This window comes from Myodes glareolus, chromosome 2, assembly GCF_982192425.1.
Source record: "Myodes glareolus chromosome 2, mMyoGla1.1, whole genome shotgun sequence".
Taxonomy (NCBI): Eukaryota; Metazoa; Chordata; class Mammalia; order Rodentia; family Cricetidae; genus Myodes; species Myodes glareolus.
In genome coordinates this window covers 102,137,935-102,150,885 of record NC_142027.1, presented here as the reverse complement: position 1 = coordinate 102,150,885, position 12,951 = coordinate 102,137,935, and the positions used below count along the sequence as shown (strand labels likewise).

General features: G+C 51.0%; 1 long non-coding RNA gene across 3 annotated transcripts; it reads left to right on the top strand.

Annotated features, from left to right (window-relative positions):
- The first annotated feature begins 3,553 nt into the window (after nucleotides 1-3,553).
- LOC125402221 (uncharacterized) lies at nucleotides 3,554-11,622 on the top strand. 3 transcript variants are annotated; one of them, XR_014999856.2, is made up of 6 exons: nucleotides 3,554-3,751; nucleotides 4,101-4,134; nucleotides 4,236-4,343; nucleotides 8,081-8,202; nucleotides 10,862-10,968; nucleotides 11,426-11,622. It is a non-coding gene; the product is annotated as an uncharacterized LOC125402221 (long non-coding RNA). The 3 variants fall into 3 exon arrangements; XR_014999854.2 differs by having other exon boundaries at nucleotides 3,556-3,751; nucleotides 8,081-8,196; nucleotides 10,835-10,968; XR_007232568.3 differs by having other exon boundaries at nucleotides 3,563-3,751; nucleotides 8,081-8,196.
- Nucleotides 11,623-12,951: the final 1,329 nt, after the last annotated feature.

The following is a 12,951-nucleotide window of genomic DNA, read 5'->3' as shown; positions in this document are numbered from 1 at the left end:
AATCCCAGTAGAGATTAAATCTTGGTAGGCAGAGGCAAGCAGGTCTTTGTGAGTTCGAGGCCAACCTGGTCTACAAAGCGAGTTCCCAGGACAGCCAGGGCTACACAGAGAAACCCTGTCTCGGAAAACCAAAGGAAAAATAAAACAAAACAAAAACCAAATAACCTTTCCAAAACCAGTTCCAACAGCTTTCAGACTGAGAGGGCTGAGATTGCTGGGGGGGGGAGGGGGGTCAGACAGGCCCTGGGAACCCCACTCAGCAGGAGAGAAGGCAGCTGGAGTCCTACAGCAGCCTGCAGACAGTTTCTGGGTGTGGAACCGGGCGGGATTGGGGGACTGTCTCCTGAGACAGCACAGCCGGGGACCTCGACCTCGGGTGTGGCTCTGTGTCCTTTGCTAGAGGCCCTGGCCATCTCTTAACCCTCTGGCCACCCATGGGGATCCTTGCTGGGAGTCCTCAGGACAGTAATTCCAGCGTGGATAGTTGTCAGGGACCCACACCCCACACTTCAGAGACAACCACCACCCCTTCCTTTCCTTCAGGGCCTGTGCTCTGCCATCTCGGCCCTGGGACTCCCCACAAAACGGGTAATGGAGGGTCTGGCCTCAGAGAGCACCCCCACCCGTCCCCAGGATGACAGGGGAGTTGCATTGCAATACAGAGAATGACTTTTTTTTTTCCAAAATATAGAGAATGATTTTTGTTTGTTTCTGAGACAGGGTTTCTCTGTAGCTTTAGAGCCTGTCCTGGAATTCACTCTGTAGACAAGGCTGGCCTCGAACTCAGAGATCTACCTGTCTCTGCAACCCGACTGCTGGGATTAAAGGTGTGAGCCACCTCTGCCAGGCTGAGAAGGACTCTTGATGGGAGTCAAGGAGGGTCCTGAGGCTATGAGGGGACGGAAGAACCCCAGTGGAAGGAGTTCCCCTTTTTTCTCTCAAGACAGAGTCACACTAAGTTTCCGAAGCCGACTTTGAACTTCCAGTCCTCCTGCCTCAGTAGTAACTGTGATGACAGGCTTTGGCCACCAGGCTCAGCCGGAATGGAAATTTTGCTGTCAGTGTTATTCTTTTTTATTTATTTGTTTGTTTAATTATTTCTGAGCCCAGGAACAGGGGTTTAGGTTGGGATTCACTGACTCAGTAGCACAGGGCCAGGGCTTTGGGGCAGGTGATTCCCTTTTATCAGATGCTAAGCTCAGGCGGGCCTGGCTTGGCTTGGCGCCTTCTGAATGTCCCCTAGTTATCTCAGTCCTAGGGCTATCTCAGTTCTGGCGATAAGGCCATCAGCCCCCTGCCTGTCCCTGTCCAGCACAGCCTAGCCCAGGCTCCCTGCAGGCCCAGGCCAGTCCCTACCCCACCCCCTCAGCTGGCCCAGCCCACTTGGCCTAACTTCCTCTCCTTAAAAGGCTAAGTTTGGGAGAAGAGTAGGGAGGGGGGTGCTGGAACCTCAAAGCAGCTGTCCCCTCTACCCCGAGGGAGCAGTGGACCCCGCTGGGGAAACAGGATACGACCCCAGCTGCTGGGGTCCATGAAATCCCTGTCTGGGCCCCGACTCCAGGCTCCTGCACAGGACCTTGAGGTCATTTCTCTCTTTATCTCTTCTCTCCATCCCAAACTGTGCCTTTGAAGAAGATATTGAGGCCCCAGGGTGGCCAGGCCTGGGCAGTGGAGCTGTGGTTGGGGTGTCACAGGCAGGGCCTAGGACAGACAGCAGATGTCCTGGGACCCCAAGGGGCTACCTTAGGAAAACTTTTAACCCCCTCTTTTTTAAAACAATAAAGATTGAACCCAGGGTCTTGCACATACCAGGGTTTCTATCCCACTGAGCAATGTCCCTGGGTCTCTTTCCCCTTTTTGTCTTGGGACAGAGTCACACTCGGTTTCCAGGGTCGGCTTTGAACGTCAATCCTCCTGCCTCAGTGAGAACTGAAATGATAGGCTTGTGCCACCAGGCCCAGATGGGGTTCGGCTGTTGTTTTTGTTTTTTGTTTGTTTGTTTTGTTTTTGTTTTTTGGGACAAGGTTTCTCTGTAGTTTTGGGGCCTGTCCTGGAACTAGCTCTCATAGACCAGGCTAGCCTCGAACTCACAGAGATCCACCTGTGTCTGCATCCCGAGTGCTGGGATTAAAGGTGTGCACCACCACTGCCTGGCTCTTGCTTTTATTTGAGGCAAGAGCTAGCTACATAGCCGTGGCTAGCCTAGAACTTGCTGTATAGATCAGACTGGCCCCACACTTGTAGTGATCCTCTTGGCTATGCCTGCAAAGCACTGTGTCTACAGGCGAGTGTTGCCATGCCTGGCTTCTCTGTGTGTGTGTGTGTGTGTGTGTGCGCGTGCGCCGTGGAATAAACTAGCTGTGATGATGCCTGTCCATAATGCCAGGACTTGGGAGGCAACGGCCGAAGAACCGGAAAGTAGCAAGCCATTCTTGCCTACGTAGGATAGCCAGAGCTATGTGGAGCCCCATCTCAAAAACAAATAATAGCGGCTGGAGAGCCACCTCAGCGCTTAAGAGCGCTAACTGTTCTTGCAGAGAACCTGAGTTTGGGTCTTGGCTTCCATGTCAGGTAGCTCCCAACAACTGCCTATAACTCGAGTTCCAGGGGATCCCATGTGTCTAGTCTCTAAGGGCACACACATACACAGAACCAAACAAAATAAATTGCCAGAAGTGCATTGACACCCCACAGCACACACTTTTGCTGACGGTGCCTTGTACTCACAGAGTTCCGGGCCAACCAGGTCTACAGGAGACCTTGTTTCCACTCCCACCCACCAGATAAAGAAACAAATCTTAGCTGGGAGTGGTGGCGCAGGGCTTTAATCCCAGTATTTGGGAGGCAGAGGCAGGCGGATCTCTGTGAGTTCGAGACCAGCCTCATCTATGGATGAAGTTCCCGGCCAGTCAAGGCTGCACAGTGAAACTGTGTTGGTTTTTGTGGGGTTTTTTTTGTTTGTTTGTTTGTTTGTTTGTTTTTGGAGACAGGGTTTTTTTGTGTAGCCCTGGCTGTCCTGGAACTCGCTGTAAACCAGGTTGGCCTCAAACTCAGAGATCCATCTGCCTCTGTCTCAGAGTGCTGAAAATTCTTGGTGTTTTTGAGAGAGGGTCTCATCACTATGTAGCCCTGACTAACCTGGGACTCTCTATGACAAGGCTGGCCTTTAATTCACAGAGATCAGCCTGCTTCTGCCTTCTTCAGTGTTGATAGGCCAGTGTCACCATACCTGGCCACAAATACTGTTTTTAAAAAGAAAAGAAAAAGGAAAGCTGTGGCTATGGCTCCTTGGAATGTTCTAGGCCCTGGGTTCAATTCCCTAAAGTGCAGCCCTGCCCACTTCCCCACCCCCTTTGGGAATGTCAGTCATCCATCAGGCCAAGGGGCTGGAGAGCTCAGTCCTTGGGTGTCCTTTGGTTTTAAGTACTGGGCAGAAACCTGGGCTGCTCGCCACCTAGCTCAGGGCCTCAGTTTCCCTTTCTGTACTTCAAGGAGGGCGGGGCTTGGCCTGCATATGGGGGAGGGTGGTGAGCAGCTGAGTAGAAGGAGGGTCAGGGGTTTGGCGGGGTTGGGGGGCTGGAGAGTCCCGTCCTTGTGGTCCCCGCCCGCGGCCGCTGCCCACGAGTCGTCCATAAAAGGCAAGGAGCGCAGGTCGCGCCAAACTTAGTCATGCGGCGGCGGCCGGCGGCTGCCCGCGCGACTTCCTCCGCCGACTTCCCGTTTCGAGAGCGGAGCCCGCAGGGGATGCAAGGTGTGGTCCTGCCTTTCGAAATGGGCCCTGATTCCCCTATGGGGACCTGCGGGTCGCTGGGGACCCGCGATGCCTGGCTCCTGCGCTGTAGAGGGGACCGCGGAGGGTCTGCAGGCGCACACCCGGGCTTGTGTTGGAGAGAGTGGGGGCTGGGGTCGCGCTCTGTATAGCCCAAGCTGGCCTGCTTCAGCCTGAGAGTGTTGGGATCACAAGAGTGAGCCATTACTCTGGGTTTAGGAATGCACGAAGGGTTTCCAGGAGGCCCAGCTGTTCTCCTGGAGGAGGGAGGGAGCTGGGATAGGAAGGTCAGGAGGGGGCATTGTTTGTTCGTTTTTGTTTTTTTTTCCAGTGCTGCTGGTAGAAGCTGGTGCCTCACATGCTAGGTCAGTGTTCCCCTCTGAATGTTCTAGATAGTATATGTCTTTGAAACAGGGTCTCATGCGACCCAGGCTGGCCTTCACTCTTGTTTTTTGTTTCGAGACAGGGTCTCACTATGCTTCCTTGGCTGGTTTGGAACAAACTATATAGACTAGACTCGCTTCAAATTCACCTGCCTCTGGAGTGCTGGGATGATTCTCCACGGAAAGCTGGGGTGAAGATGTTTGCAACCATACTTTTGTTTTATTTTCTTTCTCTATTTTAAGACAGGGTTTCCGTATGCAGCTCTAACTGGCCGAGAACTCCCTCTGTAGACCAGGCTGGCCTTAGACATACAGAGATATGCCGGCCTATGCCTCCTAAGTGCTGGGATTAAAGGTCTGATCCATAATGCATGGCTTATTTTCATTTCTTAACCATTTATAATAATGAGACAGGACAGGATCTTTTTTCTTTCTTTCTTTTTTTCTTTTTTTTTTTTTTTTGAGACCTGTAGCTTTGGGGCCTGTCCTGGAACTAGCACTTGCAGACCAGGCTGACTTCCAACTCACAGAAATCCACCTGCCTCTGCCTCTCAAGTGCTGGTGTCTGGCTGAGACAGAAGTTGCCCAGGCTGGCAGTTGGGCATTGATTTTTTTTTTCTTTTTCTTTTTCTTTTTTTTGAGTCAGAGTTTCTCTGTGTAGCTTTGAAGCTTTGGAGCCTGGCCTGAACTCATTCTGTATCCAGGTAGGCATTGTTTTTTTTTTTTTTTCTTTTTGAGTCAGAGTTTCTCTGTGTAGCTTTGGAGCCTGTCCCCAACTTCCTCTGTAGACAAAGCTGGGCTCAAACTTGGAGCTCAGAGAGATGCGCCTACCTCTGCCTCTGGAGTGCTGGAATTAAAGGTGTGCGCCCCACTGCCCGACTTTTTGGGTTTTTTTTTTCCGAATTCAAACCAATCTTTATCTTACAGGACATCTTTTTCCTCAGCGTCTGTTGAAAAAAAGACTGCAGCAAGCCACACTGCAGCAAGTGATTGTGGGGGACTTTTTTTTAAAAATATTTATTTTTTACAGGCACAGATGTTTTACCTGCATGAATGTCTGTGGACCACGTGTGTCCAGTGCCTGTGGAGGCCAGAAGGCCCCGGAACCGGAAGCGAACCCTAGTCTAGAAGAGTAGCCAGTGTCCTTACCCACGGAGTTCCCCAGACCCAAGCACCGAACTTCCGGTCCTTCTGGGATCACTGCAACACCAGGCTGGGCGAAGGGGACAGCTCACTTTTCTTTGAGAAAAGAGCTGAACAAACATGAGATGAATCTGTTAGTTTGTGGGAGCCATAGTTTGGTTCCTTCAGGTTCCTCTCCATAGATTGGAAACATCTTACCTGGTGTGGTCCTGCGCACCTGCACCTATAATCCTGGCACCAGGGGAGCGGGGAGGCTGGAGTTGAGTTCAAGGTCATTCGATTTGCAACAGGGAGACCCTGTCTCAAGAAAAGAGACGTTTCACGCTTGCTAGAAACGAGAGGGGAAAAAAGATAAAATGGCTTTACTGACCTTAATGAGCAACCTCTTGGACCCTCTGTTTCTTGTAGGGCCACAAGGCACTGGTCTCCCTAAAGCAGTGGTTCTCAACCTTACTGATGCTATGACCCTTTAATACAGCTCCTCATGTTGTGGTGACCTCCAATCATACAATGATGTTCGTTACTACTTCATAACTGTAATGTTGCTATTGTTATAAATCATAATGCAAATATCTGATATGCAGGATAGCTGATATGCGGCCCCCGGGAAAGGTCCGTCCGACCCCAGGGTTGAGAGCTGCTGCCCTGGGGGCCGTTCATTATGAAGCTCTGACACACAGAGACCTGAGCATGGCTCCCATCTACACAGTAGGTGCTCTGCAAAGGAGGCTGTTGTATTAGGCTCCCCTTTGCCTCCGCCCCTCTGGGGTGCCTCAAGATTTGTTAAGGTGGCTCACAATTCACCGTGGCTAGTTTATGGCTAGCTGGAAAGGCTTATGTTTCTAAGGAATGGGGTCAGCCAATCCCAGGCCCTGTCTGTCCAGTCCTTTCCTGTCTTATCCTGTCCTTGTCCCTCAGCCTGAGGTCACCCCAGGTAAGTCTCAAGGCCAGCGCACTTAGCACGAACCCAGTTGGCCAGGTCACTTAGACTCCAGTTCCAGGTGTCGGAACCTCAGCAGCCTGTTTGGGCACTGAAGACATCTTGGGACAGGTGCGGTGTTCAGAGAACCCCTCGGGTGGAAAGGAGAATGTGGGAATGATGAAAGGCTCCAGAGTCAAGAGAAGAGCAAAGGGAACAAGCCTGGTGGCACATGCCTGGAATTCCAGGACTCAGGAGGCTAAGGTCAAGAGTTCAGAAAGTTCCAGGCCAGGGCGAGCAAGATGGCTTAGGGAGCGATGTGCAAGTCTGAAGTCCTGAGTTCAATGGCCGGAACCCATGGCAGAAGAGACGCAAAGAGTCTCCAAAGCTGTCTTCTGACCGCCACATGTGTGCTTCCCATATGTGTGCCTGCACACACACACGCACACACTATAAAATGAATAAAAATTGAGACAGCGTTTCACTATCCCAGGCTAGCCTAGAACTCAGATGTTCCTACCTCTTCCTCCTGAGTACTGGGAGTAAAGGGCGTGTGCCACCAACGCCTGGTCAAAATTTCATTTTCATTTTTACACGCATATGTCTGTTTGCCCGCATGGATATCTATGCACCTGATACCCTTGCGGGTCAGAAAAGAGCATTGGCTCCCCTAGAACTGCAATTCCACGTGGTTGTGAGCCTATGGTGTGGTTTCTGGAGGAGCCGTCAGTGCTCTTACCCACTGAACCTTCTCTCCAGCTCCGAGTCTTCCCCCGAGTGCAGGGAGATTTGAACAGCTTGGTCAGAAATAACTAATGGGGTGGGGGCAGACCTGGGGACAGACCTGGGGCAGCTGAGGCTTGGTTAGGAGCAGAATGGAAAGTGAAGGCAAATGGTTGAAGGAAGAGGCGGTCAGCACAGAAACTGCGTAGGGCTGAGTCAGGGCAAGACTTGTAGGCCAGAGGCTCCTCTCGGGCGCCATCTAGTGGGGATCTTCTCTCTAGTCAACTCCCTGTTAGGGGAGCTGGAGACAGTGATTTCCCTACCAGATGCATTAAGGACCAAGCGGAGCCAGCCTTGGTGGCTCACCCCTGTAATCCCAGCAGAGGAGGGTGAAGGATCCTTGTGAATTCAAGGTCAGCCTGGGCTACACAGTGAGTTCAGGATATCCAGAACTACAGCATGAGACCCTTTTTCAAAAAGACAAAATCAGACTGGGCAGTGGTGGCACACACCTTTAACCCCAGCACTTGGGAGGCAGAGGCAGGCGGATCTCTGTGAGTTCGAGGCCAACCTACTCTACAAGAGCAAGTGCCAGGACAGGCTCCAAAGCTACACAGAGAAACCCTGTCTCGAAAAACCAAAACGAAACAAAACAAAACGTGGGCTGACGAGATGGCTCAGCAGGTCAAGGCGCTTGCTTTCAAGCCTGATGACCTGGTTCAGCTCCTGGCACCCACGTAGTGAAAGGGGACAATTGGCTCCTGTAGTAGCACTGTGACCTCTTCGTAAGTACTTTGGTTCACACACACAGGAAGTACATAAAAGTAATTTAAAAAACCCACCCATTTGTAAGTGACTTGGAATATATATAAGACGAAAACGATATGCAAAGTGTTACTATACTTCTTGACCAGAGAAAGATGTCAGTATGTTCAGTGCAGACAGTTTTGTAGGAAGTATTTCTAGCAAAGCGTGGTGGCACATTCCTGTGTCTTAACATTCTGGAAGCTGATTCAGGAATGGGAGTCAGGCTAGGCTGGGTTACATAGTCAGACCCTGTCTCCAAATAAAGAAATAAAAATTGGGGCCAGAGAGATGGTTCAATGGCATGTATTGAAGAAGCATGTATTGCTGCTCTTGCAGAGACCCAACTTCAGTTCCCAGCACCCCACTGAGGGATGCACCATCACCTATAAGGAAGGGGATCTGACATCCTGGCCTCTGTGGGCGTCTGCACTCATCCACACAAACCGAAACAGGTACAGGTAATTACAGATAAAATAAGTCTCCCCACCCCCCCCCTCCGCCAATAGTGGTGGCACACGCCTTTCATCCCAGGACTCAGAAGGCAGAGGCAGGCAGATCCCCAAATTTGAGGGTAGCCTGGTCTATAGAGTGATTTTCAGGACAGCCAGGGCTGCACAGAGAAACCCTGTCTTGAAGCCACCCACTAAAAAATATATATACAATATATAAATATATAATAAAAACATAAAATTATATATAAGATGTGTTGTATTCTCTTATGTTATATTTGTTTAACTCTGTGAAGCTGATTCTTTTTTTTCTCCAAGACAAGGTTTCTCTGTAGCTTTAGAGTCTGTCCTGGAACTTGCTGTTGTAGACCAGGCTGGCCTCGAACTCACAGAGATCCACCTGCCTCTGCCTCCTGAGTGCTGGGATTAAAGGCGTGCACCACCACTGCCTGACGAAGCTGTGAATCTTTGTCTAAACCACCCGATAGTCTAATAAAGAGCTGAAGAACCAATAGTGAAGCAGGAGGAAGGATAGATGGGGCTGGTGGGAAAAGAGAATAAATAGAAGGAGAAATCTGGGCGAAAAGAAAGAAGAACAAGGAGAGGAGGACGCTAGGGGCCACCCACCCAGCCACCCACCCAGCCGGCCACAGAGTAAGAGTGAAAGCCAGATTACAGAAGTGAGAAAAGGAAAAAACCCAGAGGCAGCAGGTAGACGAGATAATTTAAGCAAAGTTGGCTAGAAACAAGCCAAGCTAGGCCAGGCTTTTATAAGTAATAATAAACCTCCATGTATGTTTGGGAGCTGTGTGGTGGGCTCCCCAAAAGAGTAAAAAGCCAAAGAGTAAAAAACAGCCAGAAAACAATCAACAACATATATATTATTTTTTAAAAGAAATAATTAAGGGTCTAAGTGTGTAGCCTTGGCTGGCCTGCAGCTCCCCATGCGGAACAGGCAATCTTGAACTCAGCAGAATCTCTGCCTCCTAGTGCTGGCATTCATTATGCACGCACCACCACGTCTGACACCACTTCTTCTTTCTTCTTCTCCTCCTCCTCCTCCTCCTTCTTTTTCTCAAGACAGGATTTCTCTGTGTAATAGCTCTGGCTGTCTTGGACCTCGCTCTGTAGACCAGGCTGGCCTCGAACTCACAGAGATCCGCCTCCCTCTACCTTCCGAGTACATGCCCAGTTTAGTCTTTCACTTTGATCCTCCTGCCTCCACTCCCCAAGTGCTGGGACGACAGGTACACAGTAACTCTTTCAGGGAATAACTATCATGTCTATTCTTGTTTAGAAACTGGGTGTCACTATGTAGCCCTGGGTGGCCTGAAACTCAGATTTTCAGTTTTGAAAACTGAAACTCAAAATCCCCCAGGGCTGGGATTGAAAGCGTGTGTGTCACCGTGTTTAGCATTATTTATGTTTGTTTATTCGTTGTTTCAGAGCATGCTTCTGTGTAGGAGCCCTCAGAATTGACCCATAGGGAGGTCAGCTACAGACAGGTTGAGCTCTGGTGCCTCCAACTTTAACAGGAAGCTGCTGCCTGGCACTCTGGGAGATGTAGTTTGTTGTCAGATCCTGTGGTCCAGAGATTAGTGGGTGAGGAGCTGGGAGCCAATAGCTCTGGGGCTAACAACAGGCCATCAGGGACAGTTTACTCTGGGCCTAACAGTCCCTATGCTGCCCAGTCACACGGCTCTGGGCACAAAGCTGCCCATTAGCACCACCCCACATCTGGACACTTTGAGTTTGTACCCGGACAATGTTGCCCATCTGACCAGCCATCCGCGCCGTATGGGCTTGTAGATGTCCCTTTGCTGGACCAGGGACTTTGGCTGTGACAGTGAACAGATGCCTTGGCTTGCAGGTGCACCGGATGCAGAGTACAGCTGGTACAAAGGTCCTGTGTGGCAGCTGGCTTTGGTTGCCGGTCTGAGGGAAGTCAGTAGGGAACATGGTTAGCTTAGCTTCCTAGGTCATTGACCAAGCATTTCCCAGTGGGTGAGCATGCAGCCTAATGTCCTAGAAGATGTTTATTGTTCCCACAGCTGCAGCTGTGGGGCTTCGGACGTGACTCTGCAGCTGTTTCCTGGGAGACGGGTGGTAGAGGTGGGTAGCGCCAGGGAACAGGAGTCCAGACTGACCGCCTCGGGGTCTCTCCTCCCCAAGACCTCTGCAGGGGGATGTCACATGAGGGCCTAGCGTGGGAGAGGAGAGTTCCTTGTCGTTGAGGTGGGGATTCCACCCTGTCCCCTGCGAACTCCCATCTATGAGTGTGGCCTAGGGCTGGGGTCTGACTCCACTTTCAATCTGGAGCCTAGGCAGAGGTCTGGGCAAGCAAGACGATCCTAACTCTCTCCCTCCAAATAAAGGCAGCCGTTGGTCAGAGAGGAGGAAGGGGTCCTCGGGCATCAGTTATGGCGTTATTAGTGGGTAATGAGGGTACTAGTAGCCCAGGCTGGGGCGAGGCATGCCTTAAGACCTGAGAGCACTGGACCAGCGTAGCGGTGCCAATTGCCCCTGTTCAGCCTCAGTCCGCACGCACAGAACGGGCTTAACAACCCCAAGAATGATTCTTGTTGAATTGGTAGGCTGAGCATTTGGTGTGGCGCTCATCGGAAATAAATGACCCTCCTAGGTCCCGAATCTAACTTGTCCTCCTTAGGGAAGATGTCCACTATTGCCAGGAGGACAGCTACAGGCGGGGGGTCAACTCCAGCGTTGCTCCTTCATAGAGACTGAAGAAGCGAGGCTCCTACTCTTGAATCCCAGGTAACCTAGATCTGGAATGCCTAGCTCCTGGATGGGTTGCTATGCTCATAGCAGCCGCCAGGTGGCGATAGAGACGCACCCATCGGGTCAGGCTGGGCGTGGCTGTGTACCTGCTAGGCTGAGGACTCCAGGGCAGATGTCCTCAGACCATTTGAAAACCATTTAGAAGGAGAAATACTGGGTTTGAAAAGGCAAAAGAGCCTTGACTTGGTGGCAGAGGTCTTTAAACAGGCACTCGGGAGGCAGAGGCTGGCGGATCTCTGAGTCTGAGAATGGCCTGTTCTACATAGTGAGGTCCAGGACAACCAGGTCTATGAAGACATGTAGAGAGGCCCTGTCTCCATGACCTGAGTTTGATCATCATACAAAAAGCAAAACAAACAAAAAAGCAAAACAGACAAACAAACAAACCAAAACAACAGCAACAAAAACTGATGGCATGCATCTGTACTCCCAGAAATCCTACACCAGGATGAAAGAGATACGAGAATCTTCTGGAAACTTGCTGGCTCACTGGTCAGCTAACCTGGAATAGGGGAAGAGCAGCAGCAGAAATAAGATACCCTGCCTCAAAATCCTGGGTGGAAGGAGCGAACCTCTAGCCTTCCAGAAGTCCATGACACAGACAACTAAATAAAAATTAAAACCAGAAAATGTTCACGTGTGGGTGTGTCCGTGTTGTGCCATGCCTCCTTCATACCGGCAAACAGGAGGCAAAGGCCGGGTGCGGGGTCTCGGGCAGGCAGCTCTCCTAAGAGTGCTGCTGTCCACCTAAATCAGGTCTTCATGTATTTTTGCCAACTGAGCCTTCTCCTCGGCACCGAGCTATTTATTTGTTTTTTATTTTATTTTATTCTATTTTTGTTTTACGATGGCCCCACATAGCCTGGGCTAGCCTCAGACTCCTTATGTAGCTGAAGAGGACTCTGAAGTCCTGTTCTTCCTGCTTCTACCTCCTGAGCGCTGGGGCTGAAAGGCTTTGTGCCACCAAACCTGGCCTGTCATCTACTGCTCTGTTTGAGACAGGGTTTCTCTATGTCCTGGAACTCCCTATGGAGATCAGGTGGACCTCAAACTCACAGAGACAGAGATCCGTCTGCCTCTGCCTCCCGAGTGCTGGGATTATAGGCGTGTGCTAGCACATTTGGGATTATCAGGTTTCTGGTTATCTAGTCTGTAGCCCAGGCTGGCCTCAAACTGGTAGCATTCCTCCTCCCTCCGCCTCCTAAGTGCAGGGACCACACATCTTTCAGGAGATTCAGCCTTCTCTTCACCCCTCTTCATTAATTTTACCTACAAATGTATCCCGAGACACCCGTTCCATTTTCCCGGTTTTGCGTTAAGAGGTTCTGGGCCTGTGTGATTTTACAAGTCTGCAGCTTCTCTGGACTCCCACGCAGCACGTGGGCACAGGGAAGGGATTGTGGCAGCTCCGGCCTGCCTGTAGGAGTTGGAGAATCTTGTTTTCCTGGATCTCACTGGATTTAGAAAAGCAAGTTCCACAGAAGCCATCCGACTATGTCCTGACCTGAAGCAGCCATCTCCAATCTGCTGAACTCCCAGCGGCCTCTGCACCCGGAGATACGACTCCCAGGGGTCTGCAAGTATGATCTCTCCAGAATCCCACGCTCTGGAACCCCCCAGCTTCTCCCGAGAGCTCTGCCCACACTCCTCTGTTCTCAGAGAAGTCAGCGGTTTCCGCTGGAACTCTCCAGATTGGTCTACCTCCCGTAGGTCCCACCCACAATTGGCACAAAGAGAGCGGCACAAAGCAAGTTTTGATACACCCGCTTCGCCAAGCCACGCCCCCAGGTCCCCTAAAGAGCCCATCGCTCGCGTTTTTGTTTCGGACACAGGGTCTAGGCTGGCCTGGAACGAATGATGTGCAGCAGGGGACAACGAACTTCTGATCCTCCTGCCTCCACTCCCCAAGTGCTGAGATCACAGGCATTCACTACCATGAAATGGATGCGGAACATTGAA